Source organism: Canis lupus, chromosome X, assembly GCF_011100685.1.
Source record: "Canis lupus familiaris isolate Mischka breed German Shepherd chromosome X, alternate assembly UU_Cfam_GSD_1.0, whole genome shotgun sequence".
Classification (NCBI taxonomy): Eukaryota; Metazoa; Chordata; class Mammalia; order Carnivora; family Canidae; genus Canis; species Canis lupus.
Window position 1 is genome coordinate 61,861,166 of NC_049260.1, and position 17,066 is coordinate 61,878,231.

The following is a 17,066-nucleotide window of genomic DNA, read 5'->3' on the forward strand; positions in this document are numbered from 1 at the left end:
TAGGATTTATTCTTGGGCTGTAAGGGTGGTTCTACATCTGTAAATCAATCAACATGATACACTGTATTAATAGCAAAGTCTAAGAAACATATGATCCTCTCAATAAATGCAGAAAAGGCATTCGAAAAAATACAGCATCCTTTCTTGATAAAAACCCTCCAAAATGTAGTGATAAAGGAAACATACATCAACATTATAAAAGCCATATACAAGAGACCCCTGGGGAATATCATTCTCAATGGGGAAACAGTGAGAGTTCTTCCTCTAAGATCAGGTACATGAGAGTGATGACCACTCTCACTACCATTGTTCAACATAGTACTTGAAGTCCTAGCTTCAGCATTCAGACAACAACAAAATAAAAGTCATCTCAATCAATAAAGAAGTCAAACTTTCACTCTTCACAAATAACATGATGCTCTCTGCAGAAAACCTGAAGACCACCAAAAATTTCCTAGAATTAATACAGGAATTCAACAAAGCCAAAGGATGTAAAATCTACATGCAGAAGTCTGTTGCATTTCTATACACCAACAATGAAGCAGCAGAAAGAGAAATCAAGGAATTGATACTCTTCACAATTGCACAAAACGTATAAGATACCTAGGAATAACCCAGACCAAAGAGGTAACAGGTCTGTACTCTGAAAAGTATAGAATATTTATGCAAGAAATTGAGGAAGATACAAAGAAATGGAAAAATCTTCCATGCTCAAGAATTGGAAGAACATATATTGTCAAAATATCAATGCTACCCAGAGCAATCTAACCACACGTTTAATGCAATCCCTATCAACATGGCAACAACATTTTTCAGAGTTAGAAAAAAACAATTATAAAATTTGTATGGAAACAGAAAATACCATGAATAGCCAGAGTAATGTTGAAAAAGAAAACCAAAGCTGGAGGCACTACAATTCTAGACTTCGAGCCATATTACAAAGCTATAATCATCAAAGCAGTATGGTACTCACAGAAAAGCAGACTCATTGATCAATGGAACAGAATAGAAAACCCATAAATGGACTCTCAACACCATGGTCAACTAATCTTTAACAAAGCAGGAAAGAATATCCAATGGGGAAAAAAATAGTGTCTTCAACAAATGGGGCTGGGAAGATTAGACAGCCTTATGCAGAAGCATGAAACTGGACCACTTTCTAACACATACACAAAAATAAATTCAAAATGGATGAAAGACCTAAATGTGAGACAGGGATCCTTCAAAATTGGAGAGGAGAACACATGCAACAACCTCTTTGATCTCAGCCACAGCAACTTCTTATTAGACACATCTCCAAAGGCAGGGAAACAAAAGCAAAAAAAAAATGAACTATTGGGACTTCATCAGAATGAAAAGCTTTTGCACAGCAAAGGAAACAGTCAACAAAACTAAAAGAATGGGATAAGATATTCACCAATGACATATCAGATAAAGGGCTAGTATCCAAAATGTATAAAGAATTTATCAAGCTCAACACCCCCACAAACAAATAATCCAGTCAAGAAATGGCCAGAAGGAATGTCTGGGTGGCTCGACAGTGGAGTGTCTGCCTTAGGCAAAGGTCATGGTCCCAGAGTCCCAGGATAAAATCCTGCATCGGGCTCCCTGCATTAAGCCTGCTTCTCTCTCTGTCTCTGCCTGTGTCTCTCATGAATAAACAAATAAAAATCTTTTTAAAAAAGAAATGATCAGAAGATATGAACAGACATTTCTTCAAAGAAGACATACAAATGGCTAACAGACACATGAAAAAATCCTCAACATCTCTCAGCATTAGGGAAATACAAATCAGAACCACAATGTGATACCATTTCACACCAGTCAGAAAGGCTAAAATTAACAACTAAAAAACAACAGATATTGTCTAGGATGCAGAGAAAGGGGAACCCTCTTACATGTTTGGTTGGAATGAAAACTAGTGCAGCCATTCTGAAAAACATTATGGAGATTCTTTATTTTTTTAAATTTTCTATTGGAGTTCAATTTGCCAACATTTAGCATAACACCCAGTGCTCATCCCACCAGGCATGATAAATAATGAAGTATTGTCATTTGCAATGGCATGGATGGAACTAAAAGGTATTATTCTAAATAAAATAAGTCAGAGAAAGATAAATACCATGTGATTCCACTCATATATGGAATTTAAGAAACAAAGGAAATGAACACAGGGAAGGGAAGGAGAAATTACATAAGAAAAACAAAGACGGAGGTAAACCATAGGAGATTATTAACTATAGCAAATAAACCGAGTGTTGGTGGGGGAGAAGTGGGTGGGGGGATTGAATTATTGGGTGATGGGCATTAAGGAGTGCATTTGATGTAATGAGAACTGAGTGTTACATGCAACTGATGAATCACTGAATTCCACCCCTGAAACTAATAATGCAATATCTGTTAAATAAATCAGACAAAATTAAACAATTTACATATCTGAGAAAAAAATATGCAGCATTCAGGAAGATACCTCTCCAGAAACAGAAGATGCCTATGGGCCCTATTTCCCTCCCCCCCACTTTATCATACAGAGACATCTCTCATAAACAGGGTAGCAGGAACACTGGCTGCCTCACTTGCTTACGCAAAGTATTAACCCCTGTACTCTGTCCAGACTTCCCTTCTCAGTCAAGCTTCCCTGAGTACCATGACATCAGACCATTCCCCCAGAAGACCATTCTCTTCTAGGAGACACCAGGTCTCCCAGAGAGTTTTGCAGGTGAAGGTTATGGTGGAGGTGGTGTCAAGTCTCATTTCACAATCAGACCAGAGCACACCTAGTTAAAACTCACCATATTCAGGCCAGGGACCAAACACTGCCCACAATAGGCAAGGAGAACCTCTACAGATTACTGGATCAAAGCATAGAGTAGCCAAAACTCAATATCATAGTGCATGCAGCACACTAGAGACACTCACTAGAGTACTGGGCCCTGGGCACTAAATGACATCTTCTTAATAAGGCCACTCCCTTCAGTAGCAGTAGACCTAAAGGCATTTCTAACTCAGAGAAGAAGGTAGAGGCTTACACAAAATGCCAAAATGGAGGAATTTATCCCAAATGAAAGGGCAAGATAAGGTCTGTCAGAGATCTAAGCAAAACAGATATAAGGAACATTCCTGATGGAATATTTGAAGCATCAATAATGATACTCAATTGTCTAGAGATAAGAATAGAATACGAGTGAGATCTTTGTCACAGAGATAAAAGAGTTAAAAACCAATCAATCAGAGATGAAGAGTATAATTAACTAGATTGAAAACAGGCTTGATGTAATAAACAGTAAATTGAAAGAAGCAGAAGAATAAATTGGTGAACTAGAAGACAAAATAATGGAAAATAATGAAACTGTACAAAAGAGAGAAAGAAGAATTATGTAACACAAGAACAGACTAAGAAAATTCAGTGACTACATCAAATATATTTCTATTCCTATTATAGGAATCCCACAGGAGAAAGAAAAGGGGGCAGAAATTTTACTTAAGTAAATAATAGCTGAAAACATCCCTAATCTGGGAATGGAAACAGACATCCAGATTCAGGAGGCACAGAGAAACCCCCATAAAAATCAACAAAGCAGGCCAAACAATAAGATATATTGCAAAATACAGTGATAAAGAAAAAATCTTAAAAGCAGCAAAGAAGTCCTTATTTTAGCAGTATACTCTCTAGTTTCACCCATGGAATTGCAAATGGTAAGATTTAATTCTTTTTTTATGGCTAAGTATTCCATTGTATACATACACCACTTCTTATTCTATTCATCTATTGGTGGACACTTGGGCCACTTCCATGTTTTGGTTACTGTAATAATGCTGCTATAAACATATGGGTGCATGTATCTCTTTGAATTAGTGTTTTTGTATTTTGGGGGTAAAAAGCCATTAGTGAAATTGCTGGATCACAGGGCGATTCTATTTTTGTCTTTTTGAGGAACCTCCATACTATTCTCTACAGTGGCTGTACCAGTTTGAATTCCCACCAAAAGTGCACAAGGGTTCTTTTTCTCCACATCCTTACCAACAACCGTGGTTTCTTGTATTTTTATTTTGGCTATTCTGACATGTGTGTGGTATTATCTCATTATCGTTTTTATTTGCATTTCCCTGATAAGTGACAATGAACATCTCTACATGTTTCTGTTAGCCATCTCCTATGTCTTTTTTAGAGAAATGGTTGTTCATACCTTCTGCCCATTTTTAATTGTATTACTTGAGTTTTTTTTATTTTGTTTTTGCTTGGTTGTTGAGTTGTCTAAGTTCTTTTTAAAAATATTTAATTTAAATTTAATTAACCAACATATAGTACATCATTAGTTTCAGATAAAATGATCAATAATTTATCAGTTGTGCATAACATCCACTGCTCATCACATCACATGCTCTCTTTAATGCCCATCACCCAATTACCCCATATTTTGGATACTAATCCAAATTGGATATTTCATTTGCAAATCTCTTGTGCCATCCCATAGGTTGCCTTTTGGTTTTGTTCATTGTGTCCTTCATCATGCCAGAAGCGTTTTTGTTTTGATGCAGACCCAAAACTATTTTTCCTTTTGTTTCCCTTGCTGCAGGAGATATATCCAGAAAAAAAGTTACTAAAGCCAATGTCAAAGAAGTTACTGTCTGCATTCTCTAGGATTTTTATGGTCTCAGGTCTCACATTATGTCTTAATCCATTTTGAATGTATTCTTCTATGTATTTTTTTTAATTTATTTTTTATTGGTGTTCAATTTACTAACATACAGAATAACACCCAGTGCCCGTCACCCATTCACTCCCACCCCCCACCCTCTTCCCCTTCTACCACCCCTAGTTCGTTTCCCAGAGTTAGCAGTCTTTACGTTCTGTCTCCCTTTCTGATATTTCCCACACATTTCTTCTATGTATTTTAAGAAAGTGGTCTAATTTCTTTCTTTTGCATGCTGTTGTTTAGTTTTCAAAAACTATTTGTTGAAGAGGCTGTCCTTTTCCCATTGGATATTATTTCTTTGTCAAAGGTTAATTAACCATATGTTTTTGAATTTATTACTAGTTGTCTTACTGTATTCCATTGACATATGTGTCTATTTTTGTGCCAATACTGTACAGTTATTATTATTAAAGCTTTGTAATATAATTTGGAGACCAGAATTTTAATGCCTCAAACTTTGCTTTTCTTCTTTAAGATTGATTTTGCTACTCGAGGTCTTTTTTTTTAGTTTCACTCAAATTTTAGGTTTATTGGGATCCCTGGGTGGCTCAGTGGTTTGGAGCCTCCCTTCAACCAAGGGCGTGATCCTGGAGTCCCAGAATTGAGTCTCGCATCAGGCTCCCTGCATGGAGCCTGTTTCTCCTCTGCTTGTGTTGTGTCTCTGCCTCTCTCTCTCTCTCTCTGTGTCTCTCATGAATAAATAAATAAAATCTTTTAAAAAACACAAATTTTAGGTTTAATTGTTCTACGTCTGTGAAAAAATGCTGTTGGTACCTTAATAAGGATTGTATCATATATGTAGATTGCTTTGGGGAGTCTAGACATTTTAACATTTCCTCCCCCACTCCATGTATATGGAATATCTTTCCTTCTTTGTGACATCCTCAATTACTTTCATCAATGCTTTATAGTTCTCAGGGTATAGGTCTTTCAAATCTTTGGTTAGGTTTATTCCTAGGTGTCTTAGTATTTTGGGTGTATTGTTAAATGGGATTGATTTCTTAATTTCTCTACTTCTTCATGGTGTGTAGAATTGTAACAGATTTCTGTAGATTGATTTTGTGCTCTGTGGCTGTAAATTCATTTATTAGTTCAGCAGTTTTTAAATGGAGTCTTTGGTGTTTTTTATATAGATTACCATATCATCTGTAAACAGTGAAAGTTTTACTTCTTCCTTGCAGATTTGGATGGTTTTATCATTCTTTTTTGTCTGCTTTGTCTAGGTCCTGCAGTACTATGTTGAATAACAGTTGTGAAAGTGGACATCCTTATCTTTTTTCTGAACTTTGGAGTATAGGTCTGTTTTTCTCCATAAGGATAATGATCGCTAGTGATTTTTCATATGTGGCCTTTTTTTTTTTTAATTTATTTTTTTATTGGTGTTCAATTTACTAACATACAGAATAACACCCAGTGCCCGTCACCCATTCACTCCCACCCCCCGCCCTCCTCCCCTGCTACCACCCCTTATTATATGTGGATATGTTCTCTCTAAACCTACTTTGTCAAGGTTTTTTATGAAGAATGGATACTGGGACACATGGGTGGCTCAGTGGTTGGGCGTCTGCCTTTGACTCATGGCTTGATCCTGGAGTCCCAGGATTGAATCCCACACCAGGCTCCTCCCTGTATAGAGCCTGCTTTTCCCTCTGCCTGTGTCTCTGCCTCTGTTTCTCTATGTGTGTGTGTGTGTGTGTGTGTGTGTGTGTGTGTGTGTGTCTCATGAATCAATAAAGTCTTAAGAAGAAGAAGAAGAAGAATGGATATTGTACCTTACAAAATGCTTTGTATACATCTATGGAAATTATCATATATCCTTTCTCATATTGATGGGATGTATCACATTTTTTGATTGGCAAATATCATATCACCCTTGAAATCCAGGAACAAATTCCACATGATTTTGGGGAATGATTTTTTAATGTATTGTAGAATTATATTTGCTAGTCTTTTGTTGAGGATTTTTGCATCTATCTACATAGGGAATATCGTGCTATAGTTCTCTTTTGTAGTGCTGTCTTTTATTACAGGGTAATGCTAGCTTCATAGAACTAAACTGGATGCTTTTCTTCCTTTTCTATTGATATGGAATAGTTTGAGAATAGGTACTAACTCTCCTTAAGTGTTTAGATGAATTCCCCTCTGAAGCCATCTGATCTTGATCTTTCGTTTATGAGGAATATTTGATTACTGATTCAATTTCTTTCCTGGTTAATGGTGTGTTCCAATTTCCTGTCTTCTTGTCTCGGTTTTGCTAAGATATAGGGTTCCAGGAATTTTTCCATTTCTTCTAGATTTTTTTAAAATTATTTATTTTTTATTTATTTATGATAGTCACACACACACAGAGAGAGAGGCAGAGACATAGGCAGAGGGAGAAGCAAGCTCCATGAACCAGGAGCCCGATGTGGGATTCGATCCGGGGTCTCCAGAATCTCGCCCTAGGCCAAAGGCAGGCGCTAAACCACTGCGCCACCCAGGGATCCCTCTTCTAGACATTTTTAAATTAATTTTTTCATTGGTGTTCAATTTGCCAACATGTAGAACAACACCCAGTGCTCATCCCATCAAGTGCCGCCCTCAGTGCCTGACACCCAGTCACCCCCAGTCCCAGCCCACCTACCCTTCCACCACCCCTACTTTGTTTCCCAGAGTTAGGAGTCTCTAATGTTCTGTCTCCCCTTCTGATGTTTCCCAGTCATTTTTCTCCTTTCCCCTTGATTCCTTTTCACTATTTTTTATATTCCCCAAATGAATGAGACCATATAATGTTTGTCCATCTCCGATTGACTTATTTCACTCAGCATAATACCCTTCAGTTCCATCCATGTTGAAGGAAGTGGTGGGTATTTCTCATTTCTAATGGCTGAGTAATATTCCATTGTATACATAAACCACATCTTCTTTATCCATTCATCTTTCGGTGGACACCGAGGCTCCTTCCACAGTTTGGCTATTGTGGACATTGCTGCTATTAACATCAGGGTGCAGGTGTCCCGGCGTTTCATTGCATCTGTATCTTTGGGGTAAGTCCCCAGCAGCGCAATTGCTGGGTAGTAGGGCAGATCTATTTTTAACTCTTTGAGGAACCTCCACACAGTTTTCCAGAGTGACTGCACCAGTTCACATTCCCACTTACAGTGCAAGAGGGTTTCCCTTTCTCCGCATCCTCTCCAACATTTGTTGTTTCCTGCCTTGTTAATTTTCCCCATTCTCACTGGCATGAGGTGGTATCTCATTGTGGTTTTGATTTGTATTTCCCTGATGGCAAGTGATGCGGGGCATTTTCTCATGTACTTGTTGGACATGTCTATGTCTTCCTCTGTGAGATTTCTGTTCACGTCTTTTGCCCATTTCATGATTGGATTGTTTGTTTCCTTGGTGTTGAGTTTAATAAGTTCTTTATAGATCTTGGAAAATAGCCCTTTATCTGATACGTCATCTGCAAATATCTTATCCCATTCTGTAGGTTGTCTTGAGTTTTGTTGACGGTATCTTTTGCTGAGCAAAAGCTTCTCATCTTGATTAAGTCCCAATAGTTCATTTTTGCTTTTGTTTCTCTTGCCTTGGGGGATGTATCTTGCAAGAAGTTACTGTGGCCGAGTTCAAAAAGGATGTTGCCGGTGTTCTCCTCTAGGATTTTGACGGAATCTTATCTCACATTTAGATCTTTCATCCATTTTGAGTTGATCTTTGTGTATGGTGAAAGAGAGTGGTCTAGTTTCATTCCTCTGCATGTGGATGTCCAATTTTCCCAGCACCATTTATTGAAGAGACTGTCTTTTTTCCAGTGGGATAGTCTTTCCTCCTTTGTCGAATATTAGTTCACCATAAAGTTGAGGGTCCACTTCTGGATTCCCTATTCTGTTCCATTCATCTCTGTGTCTATTTTTGTGCCAGTACCACACTGTCTTGATGACCACAGCTTTGTAGTACAACCTGAAATCTAGCATTGTGATGCCCCCAGCTATGATTTTCTTTTTAAAATTCCCCTGGCTATTTTGGGTCTTTCCTGATTCCACACAAATCTTAAAATAATTTGTTCCAAATCTCGGAAGAAAGTTCATGGTATTTTGATAGGGATTGCTTTAAACGTGTAAATTGCCCTGGGTAACATTGACATAATAACATTAATTCTGCCAATCCAGGAGCATAGAATATTTTTCCATCTCTTTGTGTCTTCCTCAATTTCTTTCAGAAGTGTTCTATAGTTTTTAGGGTATAGATCCTTTACCTCTTTGGTGAGGTTTATTCCTAGGTATCTTATGCTTTTGGGTGCAATTGTAAATGGGATTGACTCCTTAATTTCTCTTTCTTCACTCTCATTGTTAGGGTATAGAAATGCCACTGATTTCTGGGCATTGATTTTGTACCCTGTCACACTGCCAAATTGCTGTATGAGTTCTAGCAATCTTGGGGTGGAGGCTTTTGGTTTTTCTATGTAGAGTATCATGTCATCTGCGAAGAGGGAGAGTTTGACTTCTTTTATACCCATTTGAATGCCTTTTATTAGTTTTTGTTGTCTGCTGATGTTAGGACTTCCAGTACTATGTTGAATAGCAGTGGTGAGAGTGGACATCCCTGTCTTGTTCCTGATCTTAGGGAAAAGGCTCCCAGTGCTTTCCCATTGAGAATGATATTTGCTATGGGCTTTTGTAGATGGCTTTTAAGATGTTGAGGAATGTTCCCTCTATCCCTACACTCTGAATAGTTTTGATGAGGAATGGATGCTGTATTTTGTCAAATGCTTTCTCTGCATCTATTGAAAGGATCATATGGTTCTAGTTTTTTCTCTTGCTGATATGATCAAACATATTGATTGTTTTACGAGTGTTGAACCACCTTGCATCCCGGGGATAAATCCCACGTGGTCATGATGAATAATCTTCTTAATGTATTGTTGTATCCTATTGGCTAGTATCGTGTTGAGAACTTTTGCATCCATGTTCATCAGGGATATTGGTCTATTAATTCTCCTTTTTGGTGGGGTCTTTGTCTGGTTTTGGAATTAAGGTGATCCTGGCCTCGTAGAAAGAGTTTGGAAGTATTCCATCTCTTTCTATCTTTCTGAACAGCTTTAGTAGAAAAGGTATGATTTCCTCTTTAAACGTTTGATAGAATTCCACTGGGAAGCCATCTGGCCCTGGACTTTTGTGTCTTGGGAGGTTTTTGATGACTGCTTCAATTTCCTCCCTGGTTATTGGCCTGTTCAGGTTTTCTATTTCTTCCTGTTCCAGTTTTAGTAGTTTGTGGTTTCCCAGAAATGCGTCCATTTCTTCTAGATTGCCTAATTATTGCCGTATAGCAGCTCATAATATGTTTTTAAAATCGTATGTATTTCCTTGGTGTTGGTAGTGATCTCCCCTTCTCATCATGATTTTATTAATTTGAGTCTCCTCTCTCTTCTTTTTAATAAGGCTGGCTAATGGTTCATCTATCTTATTAATTCTTTCAAAGAACCAACTTCTGGTTTTGTTGATCTGTTCCACAGTTTTCTTGGTCTCGATTTCATTGAATTATGCTCGAATCTTCATTAACTCTCTTCTTCTGCTGGGTGTAGGATCTATTTGCTGTTGTTTCTCTAGCTCCTTTAGGTGTAAGGTTAGCTTTTGTATTTGTGTTCTTTCCAGTTTTTGGATGGCAGCTTGTATTGCAATGTATTTCCCCCCTCAGGACTGCTTTTGCTGTATCCCAAAGATTTTGAACGGTTGGATCTTCATTCTCATTAGGTTCCCTGAATCTTTTTAATTATTCCTTAATTTCCTGTTTGACCTTTTCATCTTTTAGCAGGATGGTCCTAAACCTCCACGTGTTTGAAATCCTTCCAAACTTCTTCTTGTGTTTTAGTTCTAATTTCAAGGCATTATGGTCTGAAAATATGCAGGGGACGATCCCAATCTTTTGGTATCGGTTCAGACCCTATTTGTGACGCAGTATGTGGTCTATTTTGGAGACAGTTCCATTTGCACTTGAGAAGAATGTGTATTCAGTTGCGTTTGGTGGTAAAGTTCTGTAGATATCTGTGAAATCCATCTGGTCCAGTGTATCATAAAGCTCTTGTTTCTTTGGAGATTTTGTGCTTAGAAGACCTATTGAGTGTAGAAAGTGCTGCATTGAAGTCACCAAGTATAAGTGTATTATTATCTAAGTATGTCTTAACTTTGGTTATTAATTCATTGATATTTTTGGCAGCTCCCACATTCAGGGCATATATATTCATGATTCTTAAGTCCTCTTCTTGGATAGTTCCTTTATTTTTAAATTTTCTTTAAAAATAAATTTATTTTTTATTGGTGTTCAATTTGCCAACATACAGAATCACACCCAGTGCTCTTCCTGTCAAGTGTCCCCCTCAGTGCCTGTCACCCATTTACCCTCACCCCCCGCCGTCCTCCCCTTCCACCACCCCTATTTCATTTCCCAGAGTTAGGTGTCTTCATGTTCTGTCTCTCTTTCTGATATTTAAATATGATATAGTGTCCCTCTTCATCTCTCACTACAGTCTTTGAAGTAAATTTTAGTTTATCTGATACAAGGATGGCTACCCCTGCTTTCTTTTGAGGACCATTTGAATGGTAGATAGTACTCCAACCTTTCATTTTTAGGCTCTGTCCTTATGTCTAAAATGAGTCTCTTGATTGATCTTGGAAACTAGCCCTTTATCTGATACGTCATTTGCAAATATCTTCTCCCATTCTGTAGGTTGTCTTTCAGTTTTGTTGACTGTATCCTTTGCTGTGCAAATGCTTCTTATCTTGATGAAGTCCCAATACTTCATTTTTGCTTTTGTTTCTTTTGCCTTTGTGGATGTATCTTGCAAGAAGTTACTGTGGCCGAGTTCAAAAAGGGTGTTGCCTGTGTTCTCCTCTCGGATTTTGATGGAATCTTGTCTCACATTTAGATCTTTCATCCATTTTGAGTTGATCTTTGTGTATGGTGAAAGAGAGTGATCTAGTTTCATTCTTCTGCATGTGGATGTCCAAAATCCCAGCACCATTTAATGAAGAGACTGTCTATCTTCCAGTGTATAATCTTTCCTCCTTTATCGAAAATTAGTTGACCATAAAGTTGAGGGTCCACTTCTGGATTCTCTATTCTGTTCCATTGGTCTATTGTCTCTTTTTGTGCCAGTACCACACTGTGTTGATGAACACAGCTTTGTAGTACAACCTGAAATCTGGCATTGTGTTGCCCCCAGCTATGGTTTTCTTTCTTATAATTCCCCTGGCTATTCAGGGTCTTTTCTGATTCCACACAAATCTTAAAATAATTTGGTAAACTCAACACTAAAGAAACAAACAATCGAATCATGAAATGGGCAAAAGACATGAACAGAAATCTCACAGAGGAAGACATAGACATGGCCAACATGCACATGAGAAAATGCCCTGCATCACTTGCCATCAGGGAAATACAAATCAAAACCACAATGAGATACCACCTCCCACCAGTGTGAATGCGGAAAATTAACATGGCAGGAAACTACAAATGTTGGAGAGGATGTGGAGAAAAGGGAACCATCTTACCCTGTTGGTGGGAATATGAAATGGTGCAGCCACTCTGGAAAACTGTGTGGAGGTTCCTCAAAGAGTTAAAAATATACCTGCCCTACGACCCAGCAATTGCACTTTTGGGGATTTACCCTAAAGATACAGATGCAATGAAACGCCAGGACACCTACACCCCGATGCTTATAGCAGCAATGTCCACAATAGCCAAACTGTGGAAGGAGCTTCGGTGTCCATTGAAAGATGAATGGATAAAGAAGATGTGGTTTATATATTAAATGGAATATTTTCAGCCATTTCAAGTGACAAATACCCACCATTTGCTTCGAAGTGGATGGAACTGGAGGGTATTATGCTGAGTGAAATAAGTCAATCTGGGAAGGACAAACATTTTATGTTCTCACTCATTTGTGGAATATAAAAATTAGTGAAAGGGAATAGAAGGGAAAGGAGAAGAAATGGGTAGGAAATATGAGAAAGGAAGACAGAACGTAAAGACTCCTAACTCTGGGAAATGAACTAGTGGTGGTGGAAGGGGAGGAGGCCGGGGGGTGGGAGCAAATGGGTGATGGGCACTAAAGGGGTACTTGACCTGATCAGCAGTGGGTGTTATTCTGTAGGTTGGCAAATTGAACACCATTAAATAATAAATTTATTACTTTAAAAAAATAAATAAAATGAGTCTATTGTAGATAGCAAATAGATGGGTCATGCTTTTTTATCTAGTCTGATGTTACGCCTTTTGATGGGGTCATTAAGGCCATTCACGTTGAGTTTCTATTGAAAGATATGAATTTATGGTCATCATGATACCTATTCAGTCCTTGTTTTTGTGGATTGTTCCAGTGAACTCTTCTTAAAGGGGAATTTTAAGAGTCCCCCTTAAAATTTCTTGCAGAGCTGGTTTGAGGTTCACATATTCTTTCAGTTCCTGCCTATCTTGGAAGCTCTCTATCTCCATCTATTCTGAATGAGAGCCTTGCTGGATAAAGTATTCTTGGCTGCATGTTCTTCTCATTTAGGACCCTGGATATATCCTGCCAGCCCTTTCTGGCCTGCCAGGTCTCTGTGGAGAGGTCTGTTGTTAATCTAATATTTTTCCCCATAAAAATTAGAGATTTCTTGTCTCTTGCTGCTTTAAGGATCTTCTCTTTTTCTTTGGATTTTGCAAGCTTTACCATTAAATGTCCATGTATTGAGTGGTTTTTATTGATTTTAGCGGGGGATCTCTCTATTTCCTGGATCTGAATGCCTGTTTCCCTTCCCAGATTAGGGAAGTTTTCATCTATGATTTGTTCAAATACGTAATCTGGACGTCTGTCCCTTTCGGCGCCCTCGGAAACACCAATTAAATGTAGATTTTTTCTTCCTCAGGCTGTCATTTGTTTCCCTGAGTCTATCCCCATGATCTTTTGTTTGTCTCTTTTTTCCTCAGTTTCCCTCTTTGCCATCAACTTGTCTTCTGTGTCCCTCACTCGTTCTTCTACCTCGTTAACCCTTGTCGTTAGGACCTCCAGTTTGGATTGCATCTCATTCAATTGATTTTTATTTTCTGCCTGATTAGATCTAAATTCTGCAGTCATGAAGTCTTTTGAGTCCTTTATGCTTTTTTTAGAGCCACCAGTAGCTTTATAATAGTGCTTCTGAATTGGCTTTCTGACATTGAATTGTAATCCAAATTTTGTAACTCTGTGGGAGAGAGGACTATTTCTGATTCTTTCTTTTGAGGTGAGGTTTTCCTTCTAGTCATTTTGCTCAGTGCAGAGTGGCCAGGAACAAGTTGTATTGGGAAAAGGAGAAGAAGAGAGAAGAGAAAGAAGAAAAGAAAAAGAAAAAGAAGGAAAAAGAGAAGGAAAAGAAAAAAAATAGAAGAGAAGAAAAGAAAAAAAGCCGGGGTAGCAAACAGAAATCAAAAAAACGAAAAACAAGGGAGAATATCATCTGATTCTGTATACTGTAAGTCCCTCTACTTCCCCTGGGACTTTACAGTGCTGCTTGGTCAATAATTTGTTTTTCCCCTGTGCGTCTAGCTGGTCTTCTGTGGGAGGGCCTTCTGTGCTGATTCAGGTGTTAACACTTGGAGGAGCGGCTCAGCCCCCTGCCTGGTGCAGGGCTCAGTGAAAGTTGTTTAACCTGTTTATCCTGTGAGGCCACTGTAAAGCTCAGTGGGGGTTGTTTATTCTGTGAGGCCCCAGGATGAAGAACAACAGTAGCAGCAGCCAGCTCTCCAGCGCTGGAGTCAGCTCCTGCAATAACTACAGAGCTCTCAGTCTGCAGGGGCCTGGATGCTTCGGGGACAGGGGCCACTGATCTGCTCAGCTCGGGCCGCCTGGAGGCTGGAGCATCCTTGCTGTCCTGTGCTCTCCTGGCTTCTGCCTGTCCCACAGGGACTGCCGGATCTTGGGCTGTGTCCCCAGCGCCCTGTGCTCCAGGGCCTCTGCTGTTGGAATCCTGGTCCCAGCTGTGCATCTTCCTCTGTGCAGAGCCTCTGCCGGAGCCACCTCCAAGCTGCTCCCGGGTTGAGTGGGCCCATGCTGCAGCCCTTTAGGGAGCTCGGCCGCGGGGTTTGGCGCACGGGCCGCGGGGTTTGGCGCACTCTCCCCGAGGTGCAGGTGCTCTGTTTGTGTCCCAGGGAAGCTGAGGGCATCCCCCCTCCCCCTGGGATCCTGCTCCAACTCCCTGTGAGGGCCTTTCCGTCCGGAAATATTGGTGAAACTCCTGCTTCTCCAGAAAGGGGCTTTCCTGTACTGGAGGCACTCGCCCCGGCCTTAACCCGGCTCCTTGCAGGGCCCCTCCCCCTTGGATGCCTTTTGTTTCTTTATTTCTCCCCCCCACCGTCTTCCTACCTTGATAGAAGTGTGAACTCTTCTCACTGTAGCATTCAGCTGTTCTCTATTTATTTCTCAAGCCCAATTCGTAGGTTTTTAGGATGATTTGAAGGTTATTTAAGTAATTTGGTGGGGACGGGTGACTTGGGGACCCTACTCTTCCACCATCTTCCTTGCCTCTGATTTCTTCTAGATTTTCCAATATGAAGGCATATAGTTTTTTATAATACTCTCTTATGATTGTATTTCTGTAGTGTCAGGTTTTATTCTCCAAATTCGTGATTTCATTTATTAGAATCCTTTCTGTTTTTTCTTGGTACTTCTGGCTAGCTCTTTATCAATTATTTTTTGTTTATCAATTTTAATGATTTTTTTGTCAAAGAAACGTCTCCTGCTGTCCTTGATCTGAATTTTTTTAGTTTCTACGTTATTTATTCCTGATGTAATCTTAATTATTTCCTTTCTTCTGTTGGTTTTAGGTTTTGTTTTTGTTGTGTCTAGCTCCTTCAGTTGTAAGTTTAGATTGCTTATTTGATATTCTTCTTGCTTCATGAGGTAGGCATGTATTGCTATAGTCCTCTCTCTTAGAACCACATTTTCTGTATCCCAAAAGGTTTGACCATTGTGTTTTAATTTTCATTTGTTTCCATGTGCTTTTTCAAATTTCTTCTTTTGTTTCCTGGTTGAGCCATTTTTGTTTAGTAACATGTTATTTAACCTCCATGTATTTGGCCTTTCCAGATTTGTTCTTGTGGTTGACTTCTTATTTTATTATGTTCAGAAAAGATGTATGGTATGACTTTGATCTTGAATGTATTGAGGCTTGTTTTGTAAGCTGATATGTGATCTATTCTGGAGAATGCCCCATGTGCACTTCAAAAGAATGTGTATCCTGCTGTTTTACAATGGAATTTTCTGAATATACCTGTTATATATCTGGTCCAGTGTGTCATTCAAAGCCAATGTTTCCTTTTTTTGGTCTATTTTTTAATGGAGTTCGATTTGCCAACATATAGTACAACACCCAGTGCTCATCCCATCAAGTGCCCCCCTCAGTGCCCATCACCCAGTCACCCCATCCCCCTGCCCACCTCTCCTTCCACTACCCCTTGTTCATTTCCCAGAGTTAGGAGTTTCTCCTGTTCTGTCATCCTCTCTGGTTTTTCCCACTCATTTTCTCTCCTTTCCCCTGTAATCCCTTTCATTATTTTTCATAATCCCCGTATGAGTGAAATTGTATAATGTTTGTCCTTCTCCGATTGATTTACTTCACTCAGCATAATACCTACCAGTACCATCCACACTGAAGCAAATGGTGGGTATTCATCGTTTCTAGTGTCTAAGCACCACATCTCCTTTATCCATTCATCTTTTGATGGACACCGAGGCTCCTTCCAGTTTGGCTATTGTGGACATTACTGCTATAAACATTGGGATGCAGGTGTCTCAGTTTTTCACTGCATCTTTATCTTTGGGGTAAAGCCCCAGTACTATAATTGCTGGGTCATAGGGTAGCTCTATTTTTTAACTCTTTGAGGAACCTCCATGCAGTTTTCCAGAGTGGCTGTACCAGTTTCTTTATTGATTTTCTGTTTAGATGATCTGTCCATTGATATAAGTGTGGTGTTAAAGATCCTTACTAGTCTTGTGTTATTGATTAGTTCCTTTGTGTTTCTTATTAATTGTTTTATATATTAGGGTCCTTCCATGTTCAATGCATAAATATATACCTTATTACAGCCTCTCTCATGATTTTCCCTTTATTAATATTTTATTAATATATATTGTCCTTTTTTAATATATATATTGTCCTTTGTCTCTTGCTACAATCTTCATTTTAAGGTCTGTTTTGTCCAATACAAGTAATGCTACTCCAGTTTTCTTTTCACATATATTTTCATGATTGTTATTTTTCTAAACCCTCACTTTCAAAATTCAGGTGTCTATAGGTTTAAAATGAGTGTCTTGAGGGCAACTATAAGTGGGTCTTATTTTTTTAAAATATTTTATTTATTTATTCCTGATAGACATAG